Genomic DNA, 14604 nt, shown 5'->3' with positions numbered 1-14604 from the left:
GGTGATAACAAATTTCTCCGAAAGAAGCACGTGTAAGATGTTGGTTAGGGGGCACATTGAACTTTGCTCCATCAGGCCCGTGTGTGCAAAGAAAAGTATATCCATTGATTGACTTGTCTCCGTTGGACATCAGATTTGTTGGAGTGAAGAATAAAAGCGGCCTCGACATTTGGAAAGACGTGAAAGGAGCGAGCCCTCACACCCCAGAGTGTACATAGCGAGGGCACATGTATAAAAAGCTTGTGCGCATCAGCCTTTGTGGCTTACGGCCATACCAGCCTGACAACGCCCGATCTCGTCCGATCTCGGAAGCTAAGCAGGGTCGGGCCTGGTTAGTACTTGGGTGGGAGACCGCCTGGGAATACCAGGTGCTGTAAGCCTTTTCTGGTGCTGTAAGCTTTTTCTTCTCGACTTCGGTGCGATGGCCGTCCACACTGAGAAGAAAGTAGCACCACGGAACAGGGGGCTTGCAACACACAAGTGAAACCATGAGAGGCTGCTCCCGCAGAACAGGAGCAGAAAAGAAGCGCAGTATGTCGTCGGTAATAAGAGCTCTCTGTATCCTCCTCAAGAAGGGCAGAGGTGAATCCACGCATCCCATCAGACAATAAAACAGCATAAAAAAGGAAATCAACAACATATGTGTCTACGTGATATCATACAAAAAGACTATGACAAATAATATTGCCTTGGCAAGGATGGCTCATGCTGGTGATAACAAATTTCTCCGAAAGAAGCACGTGTAAGCTGTTGGTTAGGGGGCACATTGAACTTTGCTCCATCAGGCCCGTGTGTGCAAAGAAAAGTATATCCATTGATTGACTTGTCTCCGTTGGACATCAGATTTGTTGGAGTGAAGAATAAAAGCGGCCTCGACATTTGGAAAGACGTGAAAGGAGCGAGCCCTCACACCCCAGAGTGTACATAGCGAGGGCACATGTATAAAAAGCTTGTGCGCATCAGCCTTTGTGGCTTACGGCCATACCAGCCTGACAACGCCCGATCTCGTCCGATCTCGGAAGCTAAGCAGGGTCGGGCCTGGTTAGTACTTGGGTGGGAGACCGCCTGGGAATACCAGGTGCTGTAAGCCTTTTCTGGTGCTGTAAGCTTTTTCTTCTCGACTTCGGTGCGATGGCCGTCCACACTGAGAAGAAAGTAGCACCACGGAACAGGGGGCTTGCAACACACAAGTGAAACCATGAGAGGCTGCTCCCGCAGAACAGGAGCAGAAAAGAAGCGCAGTATGTCGTCGGTAATAAGAGCTCTCTGTATCCTCCTCAAGAAGGGCAGAGGTGAATCCACGCATCCCAACAGACAATAAAACAGCATAAAAAAGGAAATCAACAACATATGTGTCTACGTGATATCATACAAAAAGACTATGACAAATAATATTGCCTTGGCAAGGATGGCTCATGCTGGTGATAACAAATTTCTCCGAAAGAAGCACGTGTAAGATGTTGGTTAGGGGGCACATTGAACTTTGCTCCATCAGGCCCGTGTGTGCAAAGAAAAGTATATCCATTGATTGACTTGTCTCCGTTGGACATCAGATTTGTTGGAGTGAAGAATAAAAGCGGCCTCGACATTTGGAAAGACGTGAAAGGAGCGAGCCCTCACACCCCAGAGTGTACATAGCGAGGGCACATGTATAAAAAGCTTGTGCGCATCAGCCTTTGTGGCTTACGGCCATACCAGCCTGACAACGCCCGATCTCGTCCGATCTCGGAAGCTAAGCAGGGTCGGGCCTGGTTAGTACTTGGGTGGGAGACCGCCTGGGAATACCAGGTGCTGTAAGCCTTTTCTGGTGCTGTAAGCTTTTTCTTCTCGACTTCGGTGCGATGGCCGTCCACACTGAGAAGAAAGTAGCACCACGGAACAGGGGGCTTGCAACACACAAGTGAAACCATGAGAGGCTGCTCCCGCAGAACAGGAGCAGAAAAGAAGCGCAGTATGTCGTCGGTAATAAGAGCTCTCTGTATCCTCCTCAAGAAGGGCAGAGGTGAATCCACGCATCCCATCAGACAATAAAACAGCATAAAAAAGGAAATCAACAACATATGTGTCTACGTGATATCATACAAAAAGACTATGACAAATAATATTGCCTTGGCAAGGATGGCTCATGCTGGTGATAACAAATTTCTCCGAAAGAAGCACGTGTAAGCTGTTGGTTAGGGGGCACATTGAACTTTGCTCCATCAGGCCCGTGTGTGCAAAGAAAAGTATATCCATTGATTGACTTGTCTCCGTTGGACATCAGATTTGTTGGAGTGAAGAATAAAAGCGGCCTCGACATTTGGAAAGACGTGAAAGGAGCGAGCCCTCACACCCCAGAGTGTACATAGCGAGGGCACATGTATAAAAAGCTTGTGCGCATCAGCCTTTGTGGCTTACGGCCATACCAGCCTGACAACGCCCGATCTCGTCCGATCTCGGAAGCTAAGCAGGGTCGGGCCTGGTTAGTACTTGGGTGGGAGACCGCCTGGGAATACCAGGTGCTGTAAGCCTTTTCTGGTGCTGTAAGCTTTTTCTTCTCGACTTCGGTGCGATGGCCGTCCACACTGAGAAGAAAGTAGCACCACGGAACAGGGGGCTTGCAACACACAAGTGAAACCATGAGAGGCTGCTCCCGCAGAACAGGAGCAGAAAAGAAGCGCAGTATGTCGTCGGTAATAAGAGCTCTCTGTATCCTCCTCAAGAAGGGCAGAGGTGAATCCACGCATCCCAACAGACAATAAAACAGCATAAAAAAGGAAATCAACAACATATGTGTCTACGTGATATCATACAAAAAGACTATGACAAATAATATTGCCTTGGCAAGGATGGCTCATGCTGGTGATAACAAATTTCTCCGAAAGAAGCACGTGTAAGATGTTGGTTAGGGGGCACATTGAACTTTGCTCCATCAGGCCCGTGTGTGCAAAGAAAAGTATATCCATTGATTGACTTGTCTCCGTTGGACATCAGATTTGTTGGAGTGAAGAATAAAAGCGGCCTCGACATTTGGAAAGACGTGAAAGGAGCGAGCCCTCACACCCCAGAGTGTACATAGCGAGGGCACATGTATAAAAAGCTTGTGCGCATCAGCCTTTGTGGCTTACGGCCATACCAGCCTGACAACGCCCGATCTCGGAAGCTAAGCAGGGTCGGGCCTGGTTAGTACTTGGATGGGAGACCGCCTGGGAATACCAGGTGCTGTAAGCCTTTTCTGGTGCTGTAAGCCTTTTCTTCTCGACTTCGGTGCGATGGCCGTCCACACTGAGAAGAAAGTAGCACCACGGAACAGGGGGCTTGCAACACACAAGTGAAACCATGAGAGGCTGCTCCCGCAGAACAGGAGCAGAAAAGAAGCGCAGTATGTCGTCGGTAATAAGAGCTCTCTGTATCCTCCTCAAGAAGGGCAGAGGTGAATCCACGCATCCCAACAGACAATAAAACAGCATAAAAAAGGAAATCAACAACATATGTGTCTACGTGATATCATACAAAAAGACTATGACAAATAATATTGCCTTGGCAAGGATGGCTCATGCTGGTGATAACAAATTTCTCCGAAAGAAGCACGTGTAAGATGTTGGTTAGGGGGCACATTGAACTTTGCTCCATCAGGCCCGTGTGTGCAAAGAAAAGTATATCCATTGATTGACTTGTCTCCGTTGGACATCAGATTTGTTGGAGTGAAGAATAAAAGCGGCCTCGACATTTGGAAAGACGTGAAAGGAGCGAGCCCTCACACCCCAGAGTGTACATAGCGAGGGCACATGTATAAAAAGCTTGTGCGCATCAGCCTTTGTGGCTTACGGCCATACCAGCCTGACAACGCCCGATCTCGGAAGCTAAGCAGGGTCGGTCCTGGTTAGTACTTGGATGGGAGACCGCCTGGGAATACCAGGTGCTGTAAGCCTTTTCTTCTCGACTTCGGTGCGATGGCCGTCCACACTGAGAAGAAAGTAGCACCACGGAACAGGGGGCTTGCAACACACAAGTGAAACCATGAGAGGCTGCTCCCGCAGAACAGGAGCAGAAAAGAAGCGCAGTATGTCGTCGGTAATAAGAGCTCTCTGTATCCTCCTCAAGAAGGGCAGAGGTGAATCCACGCATCCCAACAGACAATAAAACAGCATAAAAAAGGAAATCAACAACATATGTGTCTACGTGATATCATACAAAAAGACTATGACAAATAATATTGCCTTGGCAAGGATGGCTCATGCTGGTGATAACAAATTTCTCCGAAAGAAGCACGTGTAAGCTGTTGGTTAGGGGGCACATTGAACTTTGCTCCATCAGGCCCGTGTGTGCAAAGAAAAGTATATCCATTGATTGACTTGTCTCCGTGGGAAATCAGATTTGTTGGAGTGAAGAATAAAAGCGGCCTCGACATTTGGAAAGACGTGAAAGGAGCGAGCCCTCACACCCCAGAGTGTACATAGCGAGGGCACATGTATAAAAAGCTTGTGCGCATCAGCCTTTGTGGCTTACGGCCATACCAGCCTGACAACGCCCGATCTCGTCCGATCTCGGAAGCTAAGCAGGGTCGGGCCTGGTTAGTACTTGGATGGGAGACCGCCTGGGAATACCAGGTGCTGTAAGCCTTTTCTGGTGCTGTAAGCCTTTTCTTCTCGATTTCGGTGCGATGGCCGTCCACACTGAGAAGAAAGTAGCACCACGGAACAGGGGGCTTGCAACACACAAGTGAAACCATGAGAGGCTGCTCTCGCAGAACAGGAGCAGAAAAGAAGCGCAGTATGTCGTCGGTAATAAGAGCTCTCTGTATCCTCCTCAAGAATGGCAGAGGTGAATCCACGCATCCCAACAGACAATAAAACAGCATAAAAAAGGAAATCAACAACATATGTGTCTACGTGATATCATACAAAAAGACTATGACAAATAATATTGCCTTGGCAAGGATGGCTCATGCTGGTGATAACAAATTTCTCCGAAAGAAGCACGTGTAAGCTGTTGGTTAGGGGGCACATTGAACTTTGCTCCATCAGGCCCGTGTGTGCAAAGAAAAGTATATCCATTGATTGACTTGTCTCCGTTGGACATCAGATTTGTTGGAGTGAAGAATAAAAGCGGCCTCGACATTTGGAAAGACGTGAAAGGAGCGAGCCCTCACACCCCAGAGTGTACATAGCGAGGGCACATGTATAAAAAGCTTGTGCGCATCAGCCTTTGTGGCTTACGGCCATACCAGCCTGACAACGCCCGATCTCGTCCGATCTCGGAAGCTAAGCAGGGTCGGGCCTGGTTAGTACTTGGATGGGAGACCGCCTGGGAATACCAGGTGCTGTAAGCCTTTTCTGGTGCTGTAAGCCTTTTCTTCTCGACTTCGGTGCGATGGCCGTCCACACTGAGAAGAAAGTAGCACCACGGAACAGGGGGCTTGCAACACACAAGTGAAACCATGAGAGGCTGCTCCCGCAGAACAGGAGCAGAAAAGAAGCGCAGTATGTCGTCGGTAATAAGAGCTCTCTGTATCCTCCTCAAGAAGGGCAGAGGTGAATCCACGCATCCCAACAGACAATAAAACAGCATAAAAAAGGAAATCAACAACATATGTGTCTACGTGATATCATACAAAAAGACTATGACAAATAATATTGCCTTGGCAAGGATGGCTCATGCTGGTGATAACAAATTTCTCCGAAAGAAGCACGTGTAAGCTGTTGGTTAGGGGGCACATTGAACTTTGCTCCATCAGGCCCGTGTGTGCAAAGAAAAGTATATCCATTGATTGACTTGTCTCCGTTGGAAATCAGATTTGTTGGAGTGAAGAATAAAAGCGGCCTCGACATTTGGAAAGACGTGAAAGGGGCGAGCCCTCACACCCCAGACTGTACATAGCGAGGGCACATGTATAAAAAGCTTGTGCGCATCAGCCTTTGTGGCTTACGGCCATACCAGCCTGACAACGCCCGATCTCGTCCGATCTCGGAAGCTAAGCAGGGTCGGGCCTGGTTAGTACTTGGATGGGAGACCGCCTGGGAATACCAGGTGCTGTAAGCCTTTTCTTCTCGACTTCGGTGCGATGGCCGTCCACACTGAGAAGAAAGTAGCACCACGGAACAGGGGGCTTGCAACACACAAGTGAAACCATGAGAGGCTGCTCCCGCAGAACAGGAGCAGAAAAGAAGCGCAGTATGTCGTCGGTAATAAGAGCTCTCTGTATCCTCCTCAAGAAGGGCAGAGGTGAATCCACGCATCCCAACAGACAATAAAACAGCATAAAAAAGGAAATCAACAACATATGTGTCTACGTGATATCATACAAAAAGACTATGACAAATAATATTGCCTTGGCAAGGATGGCTCATGCTGGTGATAACAAATTTCTCCGAAAGAAGCACGTGTAAGCTGTTGGTTAGGGGGCACATTGAACTTTGCTCCATCAGGCCCGTGTGTGCAAAGAAAAGTATATCCATTGATTGACTTGTCTCCGTTGGACATCAGATTTGTTGGAGTGAAGAATAAAAGCGGCCTCGACATTTGGAAAGACGTGAAAGGAGCGAGCCCTCACACCCCAGAGTGTACATAGCGAGGGCACATGTATAAAAAGCTTGTGCGCATCAGCATTTGTGGCTTACGGCCATACCAGCCTGACAACGCCCGATCTCGTCCGATCTCGGAAGCTAAGCAGGGTCGGGCCTGGTTAGTACTTGGATGGGAGACCGCCTGGGAATACCAGGTGCTGTAAGCCTTTTCTGGTGCTGTAAGCCTTTTCTTCTCGACTTCGGTGCGATGGCCGTCCACACTGAGAAGAAAGTAGCACCACGGAACAGGGGGCTTGCAACACACAAGTGAAACCATGAGAGGCTGCTCCCGCAGAACAGGAGCAGAAAAGAAGCGCAGTATGTCGTCGGTAATAAGAGCTCTCTGTATCCTCCTCAAGAAGGGCAGAGGTGAATCCACGCATCCCAACAGACAATAAAACAGCATAAAAAAGGAAATCAACAACATATGTGTCTACGTGATATCATACAAAAAGACTATGACAAATAATATTGCCTTGGCAAGGATGGCTCATGCTGGTGATAACAAATTTCTCCGAAAGAAGCACGTGTAAGCTGTTGGTTAGGGGGCACATTGAACTTTGCTCCATCAGGCCCGTGTGTGCAAAGAAAAGTATATCCATTGATTGACTTGTCTCCGTTGGAAATCAGATTTGTTGGAGTGAAGAATAAAAGCGGCCTCGACATTTGGAAAGACGTGAAAGGGGCGAGCCCTCACACCCCAGACTGTACATAGCGAGGGCACATGTATAAAAAGCTTGTGCGCATCAGCCTTTGTGGCTTACGGCCATACCAGCCTGACAACGCCCGATCTCGTCCGATCTCGGAAGCTAAGCAGGGTCGGGCCTGGTTAGTACTTGGATGGGAGACCGCCTGGGAATACCAGGTGCTGTAAGCCTTTTCTGGTGCTGTAAGCCTTTTCTTCTCGACTTCGGTGCGATGGCCGTCCACACTGAGAAGAAAGTAGCACCACGGAACAGGGGGCTTGCAACACACAAGTGAAACCATGAGAGGCTGCTCCCGCAGAACAGGAGCAGAAAAGAAGCGCAGTATGTCGTCGGTAATAAGAGCTCTCTGTATCCTCCTCAAGAAGGGCAGAGGTGAATCCACGCATCCCAACAGACAATAAAACAGCATAAAAAAGGAAATCAACAACATATGTGTCTACGTGATATCATACAAAAAGACTATGACAAATAATATTGCCTTGGCAAGGATGGCTCATGCTGGTGATAACAAATTTCTCCGAAAGAAGCACGTGTAAGCTGTTGGTTAGGGGGCACATTGAACTTTGCTCCATCAGGCCCGTGTGTGCAAAGAAAAGTATATCCATTGATTGACTTGTCTCCGTTGGAAATCAGATTTGTTGGAGTGAAGAATAAAAGCGGCCTCGACATTTGGAAAGACGTGAAAGGGGCGAGCCCTCACACCCCAGACTGTACATAGCGAGGGCACATGTATAAAAAGCTTGTGCGCATCAGCCTTTGTGGCTTACGGCCATACCAGCCTGACAACGCCCGATCTCGTCCGATCTCGGAAGCTAAGCAGGGTCGGGCCTGGTTAGTACTTGGATGGGAGACCGCCTGGGAATACCAGGTGCTGTAAGCCTTTTCTTCTCGACTTCGGTGCGATGGCCGTCCACACTGAGAAGAAAGTAGCACCACGGAACAGGGGGCTTGCAACACACAAGTGAAACCATGAGAGGCTGCTCCCGCAGAACAGGAGCAGAAAAGAAGCGCAGTATGTCGTCGGTAATAAGAGCTCTCTGTATCCTCCTCAAGAAGGGCAGAGGTGAATCCACGCATCCCAACAGACAATAAAACAGCATAAAAAAGGAAATCAACAACATATGTGTCTACGTGATATCATACAAAAAGACTATGACAAATAATATTGCCTTGGCAAGGATGGCTCATGCTGGTGATAACAAATTTCTCCGAAAGAAGCACGTGTAAGCTGTTGGTTAGGGGGCACATTGAACTTTGCTCCATCAGGCCCGTGTGTGCAAAGAAAAGTATATCCATTGATTGACTTGTCTCCGTTGGACATCAGATTTGTTGGAGTGAAGAATAAAAGCGGCCTCGACATTTGGAAAGACGTGAAAGGAGCGAGCCCTCACACCCCAGAGTGTACATAGCGAGGGCACATGTATAAAAAGCTTGTGCGCATCAGCCTTTGTGGCTTACGGCCATACCAGCCTGACAACGCCCGATCTCGTCCGATCTCGGAAGCTAAGCAGGGTCGGGCCTGGTTAGTACTTGGATGGGAGACCGCCTGGGAATACCAGGTGCTGTAAGCCTTTTCTGGTGCTGTAAGCCTTTTCTTCTCGACTTCGGTGCGATGGCCGTCCACACTGAGAAGAAAGTAGCACCACGGAACAGGGGGCTTGCAACACACAAGTGAAACCATGAGAGGCTGCTCCCGCAGAACAGGAGCAGAAAAGAAGCGCAGTATGTCGTCGGTAATAAGAGCTCTCTGTATCCTCCTCAAGAAGGGCAGAGGTGAATCCACGCATCCCAACAGACAATAAAACAGCATAAAAAAGGAAATCAACAACATATGTGTCTACGTGATATCATACAAAAAGACTATGACAAATAATATTGCCTTGGCAAGGATGGCTCATGCTGGTGATAACAAATTTCTCCGAAAGAAGCACGTGTAAGATGTTGGTTAGGGGGCACATTGAACTTTGCTCCATCAGGCCCGTGTGTGCAAAGAAAAGTATATCCATTGATTGACTTGTCTCCGTTGGACATCAGATTTGTTGGAGTGAAGAATAAAAGCGGCCTCGACATTTGGAAAGACGTGAAAGGAGCGAGCCCTCACACCCCAGAGTGTACATAGCGAGGGCACATGTATAAAAAGCTTGTGCGCATCAGCCTTTGTGGCTTACGGCCATACCAGCCTGACAACGCCCGATCTCGGAAGCTAAGCAGGGTCGGTCCTGGTTAGTACTTGGATGGGAGACCGCCTGGGAATACCAGGTGCTGTAAGCCTTTTCTTCTCGACTTCGGTGCGATGGCCGTCCACACTGAGAAGAAAGTAGCACCACGGAACAGGGGGCTTGCAACACACAAGTGAAACCATGAGAGGCTGCTCCCGCAGAACAGGAGCAGAAAAGAAGCGCAGTATGTCGTCGGTAATAAGAGCTCTCTGTATCCTCCTCAAGAAGGGCAGAGGTGAATCCACGCATCCCAACAGACAATAAAACAGCATAAAAAAGGAAATCAACAACATATGTGTCTACGTGATATCATACAAAAAGACTATGACAAATAATATTGCCTTGGCAAGGATGGCTCATGCTGGTGATAACAAATTTCTCCGAAAGAAGCACGTGTAAGCTGTTGGTTAGGGGGCACATTGAACTTTGCTCCATCAGGCCCGTGTGTGCAAAGAAAAGTATATCCATTGATTGACTTGTCTCCGTGGGAAATCAGATTTGTTGGAGTGAAGAATAAAAGCGGCCTCGACATTTGGAAAGACGTGAAAGGAGCGAGCCCTCACACCCCAGAGTGTACATAGCGAGGGCACATGTATAAAAAGCTTGTGCGCATCAGCCTTTGTGGCTTACGGCCATACCAGCCTGACAACGCCCGATCTCGTCCGATCTCGGAAGCTAAGCAGGGTCGGGCCTGGTTAGTACTTGGATGGGAGACCGCCTGGGAATACCAGGTGCTGTAAGCCTTTTCTGGTGCTGTAAGCCTTTTCTTCTCGATTTCGGTGCGATGGCCGTCCACACTGAGAAGAAAGTAGCACCACGGAACAGGGGGCTTGCAACACACAAGTGAAACCATGAGAGGCTGCTCTCGCAGAACAGGAGCAGAAAAGAAGCGCAGTATGTCGTCGGTAATAAGAGCTCTCTGTATCCTCCTCAAGAATGGCAGAGGTGAATCCACGCATCCCAACAGACAATAAAACAGCATAAAAAAGGAAATCAACAACATATGTGTCTACGTGATATCATACAAAAAGACTATGACAAATAATATTGCCTTGGCAAGGATGGCTCATGCTGGTGATAACAAATTTCTCCGAAAGAAGCACGTGTAAGCTGTTGGTTAGGGGGCACATTGAACTTTGCTCCATCAGGCCCGTGTGTGCAAAGAAAAGTATATCCATTGATTGACTTGTCTCCGTTGGACATCAGATTTGTTGGAGTGAAGAATAAAAGCGGCCTCGACATTTGGAAAGACGTGAAAGGAGCGAGCCCTCACACCCCAGAGTGTACATAGCGAGGGCACATGTATAAAAAGCTTGTGCGCATCAGCCTTTGTGGCTTACGGCCATACCAGCCTGACAACGCCCGATCTCGTCCGATCTCGGAAGCTAAGCAGGGTCGGGCCTGGTTAGTACTTGGATGGGAGACCGCCTGGGAATACCAGGTGCTGTAAGCCTTTTCTGGTGCTGTAAGCCTTTTCTTCTCGACTTCGGTGCGATGGCCGTCCACACTGAGAAGAAAGTAGCACCACGGAACAGGGGGCTTGCAACACACAAGTGAAACCATGAGAGGCTGCTCCCGCAGAACAGGAGCAGAAAAGAAGCGCAGTATGTCGTCGGTAATAAGAGCTCTCTGTATCCTCCTCAAGAAGGGCAGAGGTGAATCCACGCATCCCAACAGACAATAAAACAGCATAAAAAAGGAAATCAACAACATATGTGTCTACGTGATATCATACAAAAAGACTATGACAAATAATATTGCCTTGGCAAGGATGGCTCATGCTGGTGATAACAAATTTCTCCGAAAGAAGCACGTGTAAGCTGTTGGTTAGGGGGCACATTGAACTTTGCTCCATCAGGCCCGTGTGTGCAAAGAAAAGTATATCCATTGATTGACTTGTCTCCGTTGGACATCAGATTTGTTGGAGTGAAGAATAAAAGCGGCCTCGACATTTGGAAAGACGTGAAAGGAGCGAGCCCTCACACCCCAGAGTGTACATAGCGAGGGCACATGTATAAAAAGCTTGTGCGCATCAGCCTTTGTGGCTTACGGCCATACCAGCCTGACAACGCCCGATCTCGTCCGATCTCGGAAGCTAAGCAGGGTCGGGCCTGGTTAGTACTTGGATGGGAGACCGCCTGGGAATACCAGGTGCTGTAAGCCTTTTCTGGTGCTGTAAGCCTTTTCTTCTCGACTTCGGTGCGATGGCCGTCCACACTGAGAAGAAAGTAGCACCACGGAACAGGGGGCTTGCAACACACAAGTGAAACCATGAGAGGCTGCTCCCGCAGAACAGGAGCAGAAAAGAAGCGCAGTATGTCGTCGGTAATAAGAGCTCTCTGTATCCTCCTCAAGAAGGGCAGAGGTGAATCCACGCATCCCAACAGACAATAAAACAGCATAAAAAAGGAAATCAACAACATATGTGTCTACGTGATATCATACAAAAAGACTATGACAAATAATATTGCCTTGGCAAGGATGGCTCATGCTGGTGATAACAAATTTCTCCGAAAGAAGCACGTGTAAGCTGTTGGTTAGGGGGCACATTGAACTTTGCTCCATCAGGCCCGTGTGTGCAAAGAAAAGTATATCCATTGATTGACTTGTCTCCGTGGGAAATCAGATTTGTTGGAGTGAAGAATAAAAGCGGCCTCGACATTTGGAAAGACGTGAAAGGAGCGAGCCCTCACACCCCAGAGTGTACATAGCGAGGGCACATGTATAAAAAGCTTGTGCGCATCAGCCTTTGTGGCTTACGGCCATACCAGCCTGACAACGCCCGATCTCGTCCGATCTCGGAAGCTAAGCAGGGTCGGGCCTGGTTAGTACTTGGATGGGAGACCGCCTGGGAATACCAGGTGCTGTAAGCCTTTTCTGGTGCTGTAAGCCTTTTCTTCTCGATTTCGGTGCGATGGCCGTCCACACTGAGAAGAAAGTAGCACCACGGAACAGGGGGCTTGCAACACACAAGTGAAACCATGAGAGGCTGCTCTCGCAGAACAGGAGCAGAAAAGAAGCGCAGTATGTCGTCGGTAATAAGAGCTCTCTGTATCCTCCTCAAGAATGGCAGAGGTGAATCCACGCATCCCAACAGACAATAAAACAGCATAAAAAAGGAAATCAACAACATATGTGTCTACGTGATATCATACAAAAAGACTATGACAAATAATATTGCCTTGGCAAGGATGGCTCATGCTGGTGATAACAAATTTCTCCGAAAGAAGCACGTGTAAGCTGTTGGTTAGGGGGCACATTGAACTTTGCTCCATCAGGCCCGTGTGTGCAAAGAAAAGTATATCCATTGATTGACTTGTCTCCGTTGGACATCAGATTTGTTGGAGTGAAGAATAAAAGCGGCCTCGACATTTGGAAAGACGTGAAAGGAGCGAGCCCTCACACCCCAGAGTGTACATAGCGAGGGCACATGTATAAAAAGCTTGTGCGCATCAGCCTTTGTGGCTTACGGCCATACCAGCCTGACAACGCCCGATCTCGTCCGATCTCGGAAGCTAAGCAGGGTCGGGCCTGGTTAGTACTTGGATGGGAGACCGCCTGGGAATACCAGGTGCTGTAAGCCTTTTCTGGTGCTGTAAGCCTTTTCTTCTCGACTTCGGTGCGATGGCCGTCCACACTGAGAAGAAAGTAGCACCACGGAACAGGGGGCTTGCAACACACAAGTGAAACCATGAGAGGCTGCTCCCGCAGAACAGGAGCAGAAAAGAAGCGCAGTATGTCGTCGGTAATAAGAGCTCTCTGTATCCTCCTCAAGAAGGGCAGAGGTGAATCCACGCATCCCAACAGACAATAAAACAGCATAAAAAAGGAAATCAACAACATATGTGTCTACGTGATATCATACAAAAAGACTATGACAAATAATATTGCCTTGGCAAGGATGGCTCATGCTGGTGATAACAAATTTCTCCGAAAGAAGCACGTGTAAGCTGTTGGTTAGGGGGCACATTGAACTTTGCTCCATCAGGCCCGTGTGTGCAAAGAAAAGTATATCCATTGATTGACTTGTCTCCGTTGGACATCAGATTTGTTGGAGTGAAGAATAAAAGCGGCCTCGACATTTGGAAAGACGTGAAAGGAGCGAGCCCTCACACCCCAGAGTGTACATAGCGAGGGCACATGTATAAAAAGCTTGTGCGCATCAGCCTTTGTGGCTTACGGCCATACCAGCCTGACAACGCCCGATCTCGGAAGCTAAGCAGGGTCGGGCCTGGTTAGTACTTGGATGGGAGACCGCCTGGGAATACCAGGTGCTGTAAGCCTTTTCTGGTGCTGTAAGCTTTTTCTTCTCGACTTCGGTGCGATGGCCGTCCACACTGAGAAGAAAGTAGCACCACGGAACAGGGGGCTTGCAACACACAAGTGAAACCATGAGAGGCTGCTCCCGCAGAACAGGAGCAGAAAAGAAGCGCAGTATGTCGTCGGTAATAAGAGCTCTCTGTATCCTCCTCAAGAAGGGCAGAGGTGAATCCACGCATCCCAACAGACAATAAAACAGCATAAAAAAGGAAATCAACAACATATGTGTCTACGTGATATCATACAAAAAGACTATGACAAATAATATTGCCTTGGCAAGGATGGCTCATGCTGGTGATAACAAATTTCTCCGAAAGAAGCACGTGTAAGCTGTTGGTTAGGGGGCACATTGAACTTTGCTCCATCAGGCCCGTGTGTGCAAAGAAAAGTATATCCATTGATTGACTTGTCTCCGTGGGAAATCAGATTTGTTGGAGTGAAGAATAAAAGCGGCCTCGACATTTGGAAAGACGTGAAAGGAGCGAGCCCTCACACCCCAGAGTGTACATAGCGAGGGCACATGTATAAAAAGCTTGTGCGCATCAGCCTTTGTGGCTTACGGCCATACCAGCCTGACAACGCCCGATCTCGTCCGATCTCGGAAGCTAAGCAGGGTCGGGCCTGGTTAGTACTTGGATGGGAGACCGCCTGGGAATACCAGGTGCTGTAAGCCTTTTCTGGTGCTGTAAGCCTTTTCTTCTCGATTTCGGTGCGATGGCCGTCCACACTGAGAAGAAAGTAGCACCACGGAACAGGGGGCTTGCAACACACAAGTGAAACCATGAGAGGCTGCTCTCGCAGAACAGGAGCAGA

At 48.5% G+C, this 14604-nt stretch overlaps 17 non-coding genes and 4 pseudogenes across 17 annotated transcripts; all 21 read left to right on the top strand.

Annotated features, from left to right (window-relative positions):
• The first annotated feature begins 261 nt into the window (after window positions 1-261).
• On the top strand, window positions 262-380 carry LOC139328290 (5S ribosomal RNA). Its single transcript, XR_011601874.1, has one exon. It is a non-coding gene; the product is annotated as a 5S ribosomal RNA (ribosomal RNA).
• Window positions 381-971: 591 nt separating this feature from the next.
• Window positions 972-1090, top strand: LOC139328288 (5S ribosomal RNA). The gene has a single exon (XR_011601873.1). It is a non-coding gene; the product is annotated as a 5S ribosomal RNA (ribosomal RNA).
• A 591-nt stretch (window positions 1091-1681) lies between these two features.
• Window positions 1682-1800, top strand: LOC139328287 (5S ribosomal RNA). The gene has a single exon (XR_011601872.1). It is a non-coding gene; the product is annotated as a 5S ribosomal RNA (ribosomal RNA).
• Window positions 1801-2391: 591 nt separating this feature from the next.
• On the top strand, window positions 2392-2510 carry LOC139328286 (5S ribosomal RNA). The gene has a single exon (XR_011601871.1). It is a non-coding gene; the product is annotated as a 5S ribosomal RNA (ribosomal RNA).
• A 591-nt stretch (window positions 2511-3101) lies between these two features.
• Window positions 3102-3210, top strand: LOC139328377 (5S ribosomal RNA; annotated as a pseudogene).
• Window positions 3211-3801: 591 nt separating this feature from the next.
• LOC139328413 (5S ribosomal RNA) lies at window positions 3802-3910 on the top strand (annotated as a pseudogene).
• Window positions 3911-4482: 572 nt separating this feature from the next.
• LOC139328151 (5S ribosomal RNA) lies at window positions 4483-4601 on the top strand. The gene has a single exon (XR_011601743.1). It is a non-coding gene; the product is annotated as a 5S ribosomal RNA (ribosomal RNA).
• Window positions 4602-5192: 591 nt separating this feature from the next.
• LOC139328150 (5S ribosomal RNA) lies at window positions 5193-5311 on the top strand. Its single transcript, XR_011601742.1, has one exon. It is a non-coding gene; the product is annotated as a 5S ribosomal RNA (ribosomal RNA).
• Window positions 5312-5902: 591 nt separating this feature from the next.
• LOC139328149 (5S ribosomal RNA) lies at window positions 5903-6021 on the top strand. The gene has a single exon (XR_011601741.1). It is a non-coding gene; the product is annotated as a 5S ribosomal RNA (ribosomal RNA).
• Window positions 6022-6593: 572 nt separating this feature from the next.
• Window positions 6594-6712, top strand: LOC139328148 (5S ribosomal RNA). Its single transcript, XR_011601740.1, has one exon. It is a non-coding gene; the product is annotated as a 5S ribosomal RNA (ribosomal RNA).
• Window positions 6713-7303: 591 nt separating this feature from the next.
• LOC139328147 (5S ribosomal RNA) lies at window positions 7304-7422 on the top strand. Its single transcript, XR_011601739.1, has one exon. It is a non-coding gene; the product is annotated as a 5S ribosomal RNA (ribosomal RNA).
• A 591-nt stretch (window positions 7423-8013) lies between these two features.
• Window positions 8014-8132, top strand: LOC139328146 (5S ribosomal RNA). Its single transcript, XR_011601738.1, has one exon. It is a non-coding gene; the product is annotated as a 5S ribosomal RNA (ribosomal RNA).
• Window positions 8133-8704: 572 nt separating this feature from the next.
• Window positions 8705-8823, top strand: LOC139328145 (5S ribosomal RNA). The gene has a single exon (XR_011601737.1). It is a non-coding gene; the product is annotated as a 5S ribosomal RNA (ribosomal RNA).
• A 591-nt stretch (window positions 8824-9414) lies between these two features.
• LOC139328410 (5S ribosomal RNA) lies at window positions 9415-9523 on the top strand (annotated as a pseudogene).
• A 572-nt stretch (window positions 9524-10095) lies between these two features.
• On the top strand, window positions 10096-10214 carry LOC139328143 (5S ribosomal RNA). Its single transcript, XR_011601735.1, has one exon. It is a non-coding gene; the product is annotated as a 5S ribosomal RNA (ribosomal RNA).
• A 591-nt stretch (window positions 10215-10805) lies between these two features.
• LOC139328142 (5S ribosomal RNA) lies at window positions 10806-10924 on the top strand. The gene has a single exon (XR_011601734.1). It is a non-coding gene; the product is annotated as a 5S ribosomal RNA (ribosomal RNA).
• A 591-nt stretch (window positions 10925-11515) lies between these two features.
• LOC139328141 (5S ribosomal RNA) lies at window positions 11516-11634 on the top strand. The gene has a single exon (XR_011601732.1). It is a non-coding gene; the product is annotated as a 5S ribosomal RNA (ribosomal RNA).
• A 591-nt stretch (window positions 11635-12225) lies between these two features.
• Window positions 12226-12344, top strand: LOC139328140 (5S ribosomal RNA). The gene has a single exon (XR_011601731.1). It is a non-coding gene; the product is annotated as a 5S ribosomal RNA (ribosomal RNA).
• A 591-nt stretch (window positions 12345-12935) lies between these two features.
• Window positions 12936-13054, top strand: LOC139328139 (5S ribosomal RNA). The gene has a single exon (XR_011601730.1). It is a non-coding gene; the product is annotated as a 5S ribosomal RNA (ribosomal RNA).
• Window positions 13055-13645: 591 nt separating this feature from the next.
• Window positions 13646-13754, top strand: LOC139328376 (5S ribosomal RNA; annotated as a pseudogene).
• Window positions 13755-14345: 591 nt separating this feature from the next.
• Window positions 14346-14464, top strand: LOC139328138 (5S ribosomal RNA). The gene has a single exon (XR_011601729.1). It is a non-coding gene; the product is annotated as a 5S ribosomal RNA (ribosomal RNA).
• Window positions 14465-14604: the final 140 nt, after the last annotated feature.

This window comes from Chaetodon trifascialis (assembly GCF_039877785.1).
Source record: "Chaetodon trifascialis isolate fChaTrf1 chromosome 24 unlocalized genomic scaffold, fChaTrf1.hap1 SUPER_24_unloc_1, whole genome shotgun sequence".
NCBI lineage: Eukaryota > Metazoa > Chordata > Actinopteri > Chaetodontiformes > Chaetodontidae > Chaetodon > Chaetodon trifascialis.
Note: the sequence above shows the minus strand (reverse complement) of the source record. Positions and strands in the feature narration are given on the sequence as shown.